Source organism: Delphinus delphis, chromosome 14 (assembly GCF_949987515.2).
Source record: "Delphinus delphis chromosome 14, mDelDel1.2, whole genome shotgun sequence".
Lineage (NCBI taxonomy): Eukaryota > Metazoa > Chordata > Mammalia > Artiodactyla > Delphinidae > Delphinus > Delphinus delphis.
In genome coordinates this window covers 80,680,693-80,690,767 of record NC_082696.1, presented here as the reverse complement: position 1 = coordinate 80,690,767, position 10,075 = coordinate 80,680,693, and positions in this window count along the sequence as shown.

Sequence of the window (10,075 nt, the reverse complement as noted above, 5' to 3'; positions counted from 1 at the left end):
TAGTTCTCACCTTTCTGCATATCTGAATCTGCTTCTGTTGATTGCTTTATGTTTTGACAGTGTGTCGTGTTTTCTCACCTTTTTCCATGCCTCATAATTTTTTGTTGAAAGCCAGACACCGTGTTGAGGACGCTAGACGTGAGAAGCATCGTTTTTATGCCTCGGAATGCACACACCCGTCCTTCAACTAGAATTTCAGTGCGTGAATTCGAGCTGGGATTGGAGGAGTCTGAGCTTTCCTCTTTGGTGTGCTGCACGCATCAGATCCCTTCAGCGACTCCTTGTGTTTCAGCTGGGGGCGAGTTTGCTGGTACTTTTTCTCGATGTCTGCTCCACCCTCTGCTGTAGTTTCCCCCTTTGCACTGCACCTCTGGGAGGGTCTGTCTGCAGCTGCAGACCCTCTTCCAGCAGCATCCCCGCCACCTGTCGCTCGGGTTGTGAGCCTGGGGGTGGGAGAGGGTGGGAAGGGTGCTGTGAAGCCTCCGTGTCAGGCAGGCACCGTGTCTGGGGCTGTAGTCTTTGCTGTGCTCCTGTCCTGCCCTCAGTCACACTGTGGTCCTTCACCCAAGACGGATTCTAGAGCCTTGCCAGGCTTAGCGTAACTGCCTCCTCCCAGTTTGCAGGGACTTCCCCAGTTTCAATGCTGAAAGTCCCCAGTCTGTCCAATGCGAACTGAAACTAGGGGTGCACGGATTATTTTCTGTTCCCTTTCTCAGCTGCAACAGGTTTCCACCCATGTCCTAAGGGTGACAGCCTTTGTTCCCTGCCTCTCTTAGACCTTAAGGCTTTTGCTGCACAGGTGAGTTGAGGAAGAAGCGTCCGGGTGGGGCAGTCTGACCCCTCCAGGAGAGACTGCTCTTCTGGCAGCCAGGGGCACGTTCTCAGTCCCCTCTGGGAGGGGTTCATGGAGAAAAGCACACGTGGAGAGCAAAGGCGCACGCCGTCCACCTCCAGTTTTCAGGGGCTCCACGTCTCTCACCACCCCATGTTCAGCCTCTGCCTGTTTGTTAACTAGTCTGGCTGAGGGTCTGTTGTGTCTGCCCTGGGGAAGCAGGCGGCCATGGCTCGTCCCTCCCTGCAGAAACCTGTCTCTCCCTAGATCAGGGGCTGGTTGGTTGTCCTGCAACCTCAGCTCTCTGATGAGTTCAAGAAAAATGATGGACTTGCGGCCATTTTGACAGTTTTTTGTCATGAGCGATGAAGAAGTGACATTCTTTTAAGTCCTCTACATCCCTGAGCCAAATCTTTGATTTGTAACAGTTGTACTAACGAAAGAACTTCAGCTGCATACACACACACTGCATGCACACGCAGACTCCACAAACCCAGCTCATCGCTGCTGTTGGCGAGCAGACTCGTAATTGGCTTCCGTCAGTCACATGTCCAGTTCAGAGCAGGCAGGTTTGGTTGTAGTTTCCCTGGACTGTCCTGAAGAAGAGTCATATGCATGTCTCTTTTACATGCAGACCAGGAAGACTGTGGAAGGTTCTTGGCATCTAGAATGCAGTCACCATGGTGATGTCCTATCTCCCTACACATCAGGGCTTCTTTTTTTTTTTTCTCACAAATTCAATTTGCATTGTTTACTTAGTTTTATATTTGCTGCAGTAGATTAATTCAAATGTATTCAATAAATACATATTGAATGTCTTACAGAGAGTAAGGCATATTAGAGATATAAAGTGTATATTGAGTTTTTATGAAAAACTTGATATCCTCTTTTTGGGGATCAAGGTTGATCTTCTGTGATTTTCAACTCTGTGCAAGCCTCTGTGTTGGGAAGACCTGTATAAGCAAATTCACAGAGATTTTTCTGCTATCTGTGTCACCTGGCATTTCTCCACAGTGGTACATCCTCAAACATGTACAGGCTTTCTTTACAGACTGTATCCTCACTGAACGTTTAACATAACATTTTAAATTAACTAATATGGTGGTCTTTATACCTACAATTGATCTGTTAATTCATAGCTATTATAACCACTATCATAATTATTTTTATTACCTAGTACTATGCACGTTGTTTCTGTCTCATAATTATCATTTTAAACTCATAAATATCAAAAAAACCTCATAAGTATTTGCATTTTGCAAATAAATATTACAGATATCATTTGCTGTATTTTTGTAGTTACTCAGAAAGTGTTTATTGAACATTTGCATTCCTTATCTCAATATAAAAGGCACTAAATATATTTACAAAGAAACTATCCTTTAAGAGAGGACTATAAGATTTTTAACTGCTATAAGAATAGTTTTTACTAAACACATTCATTAGGATTAATTTCATGGTTTTTTTGGGCTGCGTTGGGTCTTTGCTGCTGCACGCGGGCTTTTGCGGCGAGCAGGGGCTACTCTCCGTTGCGGTGCACAGGCTTCTCATTGCAGTGGCTTCTCTTGTAGTGGAGCACAGGCTCTAGGCACGTGGGGTTCAGTAGTTGTTGCCCATGGGCTTAGTTGCCCCGTGGCATGTAGAATCTTCCCGGACCAGGGATCGAACCTGTGTCCCCTGCATTGGCAGGCGGACTCTCAACCACTGCGCCACCAGGGAAGCCCTAAATGGACTCTTATGGATGATAATCCTGGCAATGATATACTCCATGGGTTAGAAGAAGGGGAGAGGGTAGAACCACAAAGAGCAATTGGGGGCTTCCCTGGTGGCGTAGTGGTTGAGAGTCCGCCTGCCGATTCAGGGGACGCGGGTTCGTGCCCCGGTCCGGGAAGATCCCACATGCCGCAGAGCGGCTGGGCCCGTGAGCCATGGCTGCTGAGCCTGCGCGTCCGGAGCCTGTGCTCCGCAACGGGAGAGGCCACAACAGTGAAAGGCCCGCGTTAAAAAAAAAAAAAAAAAAAAAAAAGAGCAATTGGGACACTATCAAAGTAATTCAGGTTTGCAGGGTCAGGAGCTTAAACTAGCATTGTGACAATGGGCCATGGAAACATAAAGGAACAGTTAGGACAACCACTATAAAGAAAAAAAAGAAATGAACCCAATATTGAAGATTTACCAATATGAGAAATAAACAGGAAGAACTAATCAAGGATAATGCCAAGATTTTTAACTTGGGTGATTTTTTAAAAAAATATTTATTTATTTACTTATTTGGCTGTGTCAGGTCTTAGTTGCAGTGCATGGGCTCTTCATTGTAGTGCACGGGCTTCTCTCTAGTTGTGATGTGTGTGTTTTTCTCTCTCTAGTTGTGGCGTGTGGGCTCCAGGGCGCGTGGGCTCTGTAGTTTGCCGCATGAGATCTCTCTCATTGAGGCACTCTAGCTCAGTAGTTGTGGCACGTGGGCTTTGTTGCCCCGTGGCATGTGGGATCTTACTTCCCTGACCAGGGATTGAACCCGCATCCCTTGAATTGGAAGGTGGATTCTGTACCACGGGACCATCAGGGAAGTCCCCAACTTGGGTGATTAAGAGAATGGCAGAGAAGTTAGGAAAGCCTCTGGTTTCAGAAGAGAAAGGTCATGAGTTTGGATTACGGTATCAAACTCATTCATGGGTTTGGGTCATTCATCTTTGTGTCCCAGCCCTTGGCCCAGCACCTGCTACCCAATGCTTGTTCTTCAAATAAATGTCATTGAGACTTTGAGAGGGTGAGAAGTAACCCATAGGAATTATATCGTAATCGTTCAAAGGTACGGTATAGGATGGCCATAAGGTCTGTAAACATAAGCAAATATGCATAATAAATCATTTAGGGTATTGTAATACCTACAGTAGCATTTAATGATGTATTCATTGTATTGCTCCTTCTGAGCAGTGCATGTTGCATGCAAAACGGCAGTGAATGTTGCACAAAATGCAGCATTTCCATCAATGCACGTAGGCATGTCATACATTTCCCTGGAAGATTTGTGTCCCTGGTTTTCACTAACAAAACTTTAACTTACTCAAGAAGTGATCAAGAGAGTTCAACCTGTGAAAACATTAAGTAACAAGATTTATTTCCAGACTTTTGGGCCAACAATAGAACCCCCATGAGAGGATGAGACTGAAGGTATAGAATGGTGCCCATCAGCAGAGAGGTTAGATTTTGAGAGTTGATATTGTCACAACGGATGACTTTTTCAAAGGAGTCAGTACAGAGAGAAATAAGTGGGTATCCAAGGAAATGAGAACTAAGGCAAGACTGGGAGGTGGTATAAGGAGAGCCGGAATGGGGTGGGATCCTGAACAGGGTTAAAGATGGAGCAGGTCACCCAAGAGGTAAATACAGTGAGCAGAGTGACACGTCACAGAAATTATGAAGCTTATGCAGTAACTTCTTCCAGTTTCCGTGGAGTGGTGGGGAATGGAATGCAGTTTTGGAGGGAGTGAATCATGAAGATGTGGAAGCACGTAGGTCATTTGTCATTTGTGGAGAGGTTTGGTAATGAGTGGAAGGTAAAAACTAGGATAGTAGCTGTAGCAGTATCTGGTCAAGGTTACTGTTTTTTAAGCTGGGGAAGATCTGTGTGTGTGCGTGTGCGTGTGCGTGAGTGTGCGTGTGTGCATGTGTGTGTGTGCATGTGCGTGTGTGCATGTGTGGGGGGGCTTGTGCGTGTGCGTGTGTGCATGTGTGGGGGGGCTTGTGTGTGTGTGTGTGGGCGTGTATGTAAGCCAGTAAAGAGGGAGAGGTTGACAGTGTTGGAAGAAGAGCAGGAGAAATTATAGCAAGGTCCCTTAGGTCTTGGCTGGAGGGAGGTTGCAAAATTCTATTTTCCCCCTCAGTCTTCACCTCTGGATTTGTAACCAAACTGTACAACTGTTAGAGTATTTATATTCTTCTGAAGTGGAATTAATGCTTCTCGATCAATTTCCTCTATTGAATTTACCCAGGTTTGCTTCTCCTCACCTTAAAACATTTCATGTAATATTCTCAGTCACCATCAATTAATATTCCTTGAGAAACTCCCTTCGTATCAGGGATTAAAGACAGTGCAGCTGATTGGTTTCTACTATAAATTCCTAGGAATGGCATTTTACTTATTAAGGTAGAACCTTGAAAATGCCCTCTTGGGAATTATTCCATATAGATTCCCACGACTCCCAAGTGCAAGCCCAGAAATCTATTAGACTCTGAGTTTTTTGTTCCTTCTATTTGACAAAATATAAAAGAAGAAATTAGAGGGGAAAGTTTCCACTTAACTGAATTGCTAGATGCTGCATTACGTGAATAGAAGAGCTGGTCGCAACCAGCGAGTCATGCCATTACTTTGGGAGGAAAAATGACAAGATGACTTAATAATTATTTTGAAGTTAAAAAATGCATCTCTTTTTTTATATTTGGCAGTTGTGGTTCCTGTACTTGGGATCGGGCTGGGCTGTGTCTGTGATCCCCCCAAGGATTTCTGAATGATTGAACCTAGAGCACAGACACAATGAAATGTTTGTCTCATTTATTTTTTGTTCCACTTTTGAAACTCAAAACAAAAATCACCCCTTTCTGTGTTTTCGTAATGGCAAAGACAGCTAGAGATATCATGTCATTACAATCAGTGAGTGAATGTGTTGTAGTTGAAATCCGTGCACTGCTAAGAGCTCCCAACGACAAGGAGCTCGGTGAGTTAACTTTGTGTTAATATTCTGTTCGTTAACAGATTTTGATGAAAGTCATAGATATCAGCTTAAAGGAACACACTGCTACTGGGTTAGGCTTGTTTGTTCATTAATCTAATAATTTGTTAGAGAGCATTTAAAAATACCTGTAATGTATCACCTGCTATAGAGAGCTCTGAGGAAGAAAACTATCAACCCCATTGCAATTTGCTGCCTTTTTTTAGAAATAATACCTGCGGCAACAATGGAGTGTCTTCAAGAACTTAGAAATAGAGTTTTCCTCTGAGAACAAAATTCTGACTCAGCATTAAATGGACTTGGGTTGAAATGAGCGATTACCGTAAAGAGAAGGACTTCCAAGGGAGCCTGTCCCCCACCAAGGTGTTCACATAATCGAGGGAGATTGACAGTCAGCCTGACCGTAGCTGGAAATTGAAACCGTCCCGCAGCTGTCACGTTGTCACGATCCACCCCTGGCCCTACCCAGGGCCCTCTCCCAGCTGCCCTGGAGCTCCCACAAGCCAGCAGCTGGCGGACCCTCCAGCCCTCCTGTGGGCGTTCAGCCTGGCTACAGCCCATGTTGGATGGGTTCTCAGAGACTTGGAATATCCTCCCTGAATAATCCACCTGGATCGTTTGATCCCTGATAGATCTTCAGCTAGAACAAGTGTCTAAGAGGCACAAGGGGGCTAAAAGAACGGTGCCTGGATTAGAGGGTGCCCGGCTCTGTCCCCATCACATATGAGAGGAAGCAGTGGGCTTTGACCCCAGTACCTAGCGTCCCCTGCCCTGATGTCATGCTGTCTCAGTCCTTAGGTCAACTGGGTGATGCTGACAAGTTAGAGATCCTGGGCCTGTGTGGCTGGGATGGCCTCTCAGCCCTGCAGACATTTCCTGTGCCACCCAGGAAGTTCTCAGAGTAAAAGCTAGCCAGCGTTTCCAATGATCTCAGTCTGCTGACCATGAAGAAGAGGCAGTGACCAGCATGGGGTGAAACCAGTAGGGCTGGCGGAACCCAGGGTACAGGCGGGAAGGAGAACCAAGCTTTTGACCTTACTGTCCTCTTCAGCCACTAACATTTTTGAAGAAAAAATTCTACCCCAAGCAGGCTCAGCTTCCTCTTTCTATTCTAATTTATTATCTATTTTCAGCATTCTGCAGAAACTGCTCTCACTGAGGTCACAGTGTGCCAAACTCAGCTACCCCGTCTTCACTTTCCTTCCCTATGTTATCTCCTCAGCCTGTGATGCTGGCCTTGAGAGTAGGAGTGAGCGTTTCCACCAGTGTCTATCACAGATCACAGTGACTGGTTCCCAGAGTGCATGCAATACATTTTATTGAAAGAAAGAATAGTTCTTATTGACGAACGAAAGAAAATCATCACCCCCTTTTTCGGACTCTCTTAGGATTTTGTTATAAGATCTTCTGTGGCCATTTGTATTTACTCATCTGTGCTCCCAAGGGATTGAGAGCATCCAGTGTATCCTAGCCTAGCCCAGGGCCTGGCATATAGTAGATGCTCAGTAAAAGTTTGCGGCATAAATGAAGCTGGGGACTGGTGTTGACTCGGTGATGGTGCTCCAGTTACCCCAGGGATTTGTAATAAATCACCCCAAGATGTAGTGACTTAAAACAATAATCACTCACGGTTTTTCTCACGGTTTCTGTTTTGCCAAGAATTTGGGAAGAGCTAGGCTGGATCATTCTCATTGTTGGAGGGAAGCCTCAGCTGGCATCTGGCCCCAGCTTTCAAGTGGTCATTGTCAGCGCCCAGCTGGAGCTGCAGGAATCTGAAGGCATGGCTGGGCTGGACGACCCATGTCCAAGTGGCTCACTCACATGGTGACACGTCTGTGCTGCCTGTTGGCTGGGCCTCTGTTCCTCTCCTTGTGGGTCTCTCCATAGGGCTGCTTGAGCATCCTTAGGACATGGCGGCTGGCTTCCCCCAGAGCAAGCGATCCGGATCAAGGTGGAAGCCCCAGTGCCTCTTGTGACCTAGCCTCAGGAGTCACGTGCTATCCTGTCCGCCATATTTTATTGCCCACCCAGGGTCAGTCCTCATCCAGTGTGGGAAGGGACTTTTCAAGGGCACGAATACCAAGAAATGGGGATGATTAGAGCTATCTCGGAAACGGGGTAGAATAGATGATTAGCCATCAGAAAACAAAGTTTCAAACTGAGACAAAGCTATCCCTTGGCATTCATCTAAAGGTGGTTGTGAGCTCTGAAGCCTGGAAGAAACGGTTGTTGCCAAATAGGACGGTGCCTCTCTGTGAAGAGATGGCCATCTGGATGGAGTGTGCCTTGTCACCAACACCCAGGCCCAAGTTCTCTCCCAATGGAGTTGCTGACAGTCTATGAGAAATGACGCTTTAACCTCCCAAACGGCACAGCCATCTCATGGAAGGCCAGACCAGAGTCCGGGGTTGATTGAGGCTTAGCCAGCCTATACTTGTCTTTGGGCAGAAGCAAGACTCGTTTCCTCTGCTATATTGAGGCGCCATTAAGTCCCGGGCTAGAGCTCCGAATGCTTGCCTTTGGGTCTCTCTGCATCCTCTCTGGCATGTCCCTGGGCTCAGTGACAGCATGTCTGCTGGTTCTGATGTGTCCTCATAGGGGCGCCTGTGCTCTGAGAAGCCTGGAAGAGATCCATTCCTACAACATGCCTCGGGGAGTCTTTTCACAAGGTTAAGAGTAACTGTAAATGAGAAGGGCAGAAACTCCGAGGAAGACTGGAGGAATGCACAAGAATCACATATTCCTTGGCTGTAAATTTAATAACAAGCACCCTTCTGAGCTGGGGAAAAGTCCAGAATGTGTTTACATATCCACTTCTTATTCAGTTACTGAAATGCTTTTAAGTGATCAGATAAATTTAAAGGGCCACCCAATTTAAAGAATTGTATAAAATAATAACAAATACTTAATGGTAATAATTGGAAAAAGGGAATGTGGGGATACATATCTATTTTTATTCATGGAAAATAAGTAATAATTTTGGAGGTGATAGGCAACATTTCTTTTCCTTTTTTGATTGACATCAAAATTCCTATATTTAATAGCTTTTATACTAATTTTCTTTAAAAATTTTGAATGTTTTGCTTAAAGTATGGCTAGAAAAGATCTTTTCAGTTTCTATTTTCAGCACAGCATCTTAAATCAAAATCCAAAATATGGGTCTAAATGCTGCTGAATTGTTCAACTAAGGACTCCAAACATTGTTATTGAACAAATGTTATTACTTTTTAAACATGGCTCTAATTTTAGTCTACAGGCTGAATTTATTTGTTTCGTTATGCAAATGATGATTTATTACCAAATTCTTATCACATTAATTTCAGCTTACCTCCACTGATATCTTATTATCCACTAAGTCAACACTCATAAATTCTATGAGCATTTTACCTTTGCTTTGTCAATAATTTTCGTGCGATTGGGAAAAAAGGGCTTTAAGCGGTGAAAATACTCAGTATTGGATATGAATCTAGAGTTGGCCTCCGAATTGTAAACTATTTCTTAGAAATAAATGAGTCCTTTAAAAATGTTAAACCTCTCTTGTAGCAAACCGCCACATTGCATGAATTGTAGAACGTACAGTTTTGCACATTTAAATATCTCTGGAATAAGATGCATCTTAGAATCATTTGCTTCTTAGGTTCCTTGAATATGGTACGTTCATACTTGGGGTTTTAGCCAAATACTCCAGTGGCCTGGAAAGGGCTGCAGAGGACACGTGATGGACACCGCCAGGGCAGCTCCGACTCCCTACTTCTGTTGAGGATGTCATTTATCTACTCCCTACATTTTTCCTCTTAATACAAAATGATAAAACAAAAAGTGTCCCCTCGGAAGTAATGGAAATAGAGCTGCTTTTGATAAAAGAGGGTGATTTTTTTTTATAACTTTTTTTTTTTCTTTCTCCATGGGTCTAAAATTCCCGGGAGCTACTGAGAAGTTAACTCCTGAGGTTGGATGAAATGGCCTTTGATCTACCTTTTCCTTTTATATGAAAGGCTCTCAAAGGAAATTCTATAACAATAAACCTTCTTTCTTAAAGTCCCTAAAACACAATTCACTATAAAAAAATTTATGTTACATGTATCTTGGATTCTAGCCAAAAAAGTTTAGTTCCTGAAGTACCATGTCCTCCTGACCATGGCCTTACCCTTCAAGGACATGGTTGAAACCATGACAAGGTTGAAACAGTTACACTGGAGCATGGCTATAGTATCTGGAGAGCTTAGGGTAGATTCTGGGTACAGGGAGTCAGAAGTTATACTTTGTAATAGGACATTATGAGAGTAGTTTCTCCTCATTCCATGTATATCTATTTAATTGCTGAGTTCAATATTCTTTGAAGATATACTGGTGAATAATGATTAGAGTTAATATGTATTGATAAATTAATATGTGCATGGCCCTAAGTGTTGGATTTTTTATTTGAAGCAAAGACATACTTCTTTAGTGTCAATGAGGGAATGTTAAATGCTCTCAAAGGTAGGGATAATGAAGAAATTTAGGTTTTCCGGTA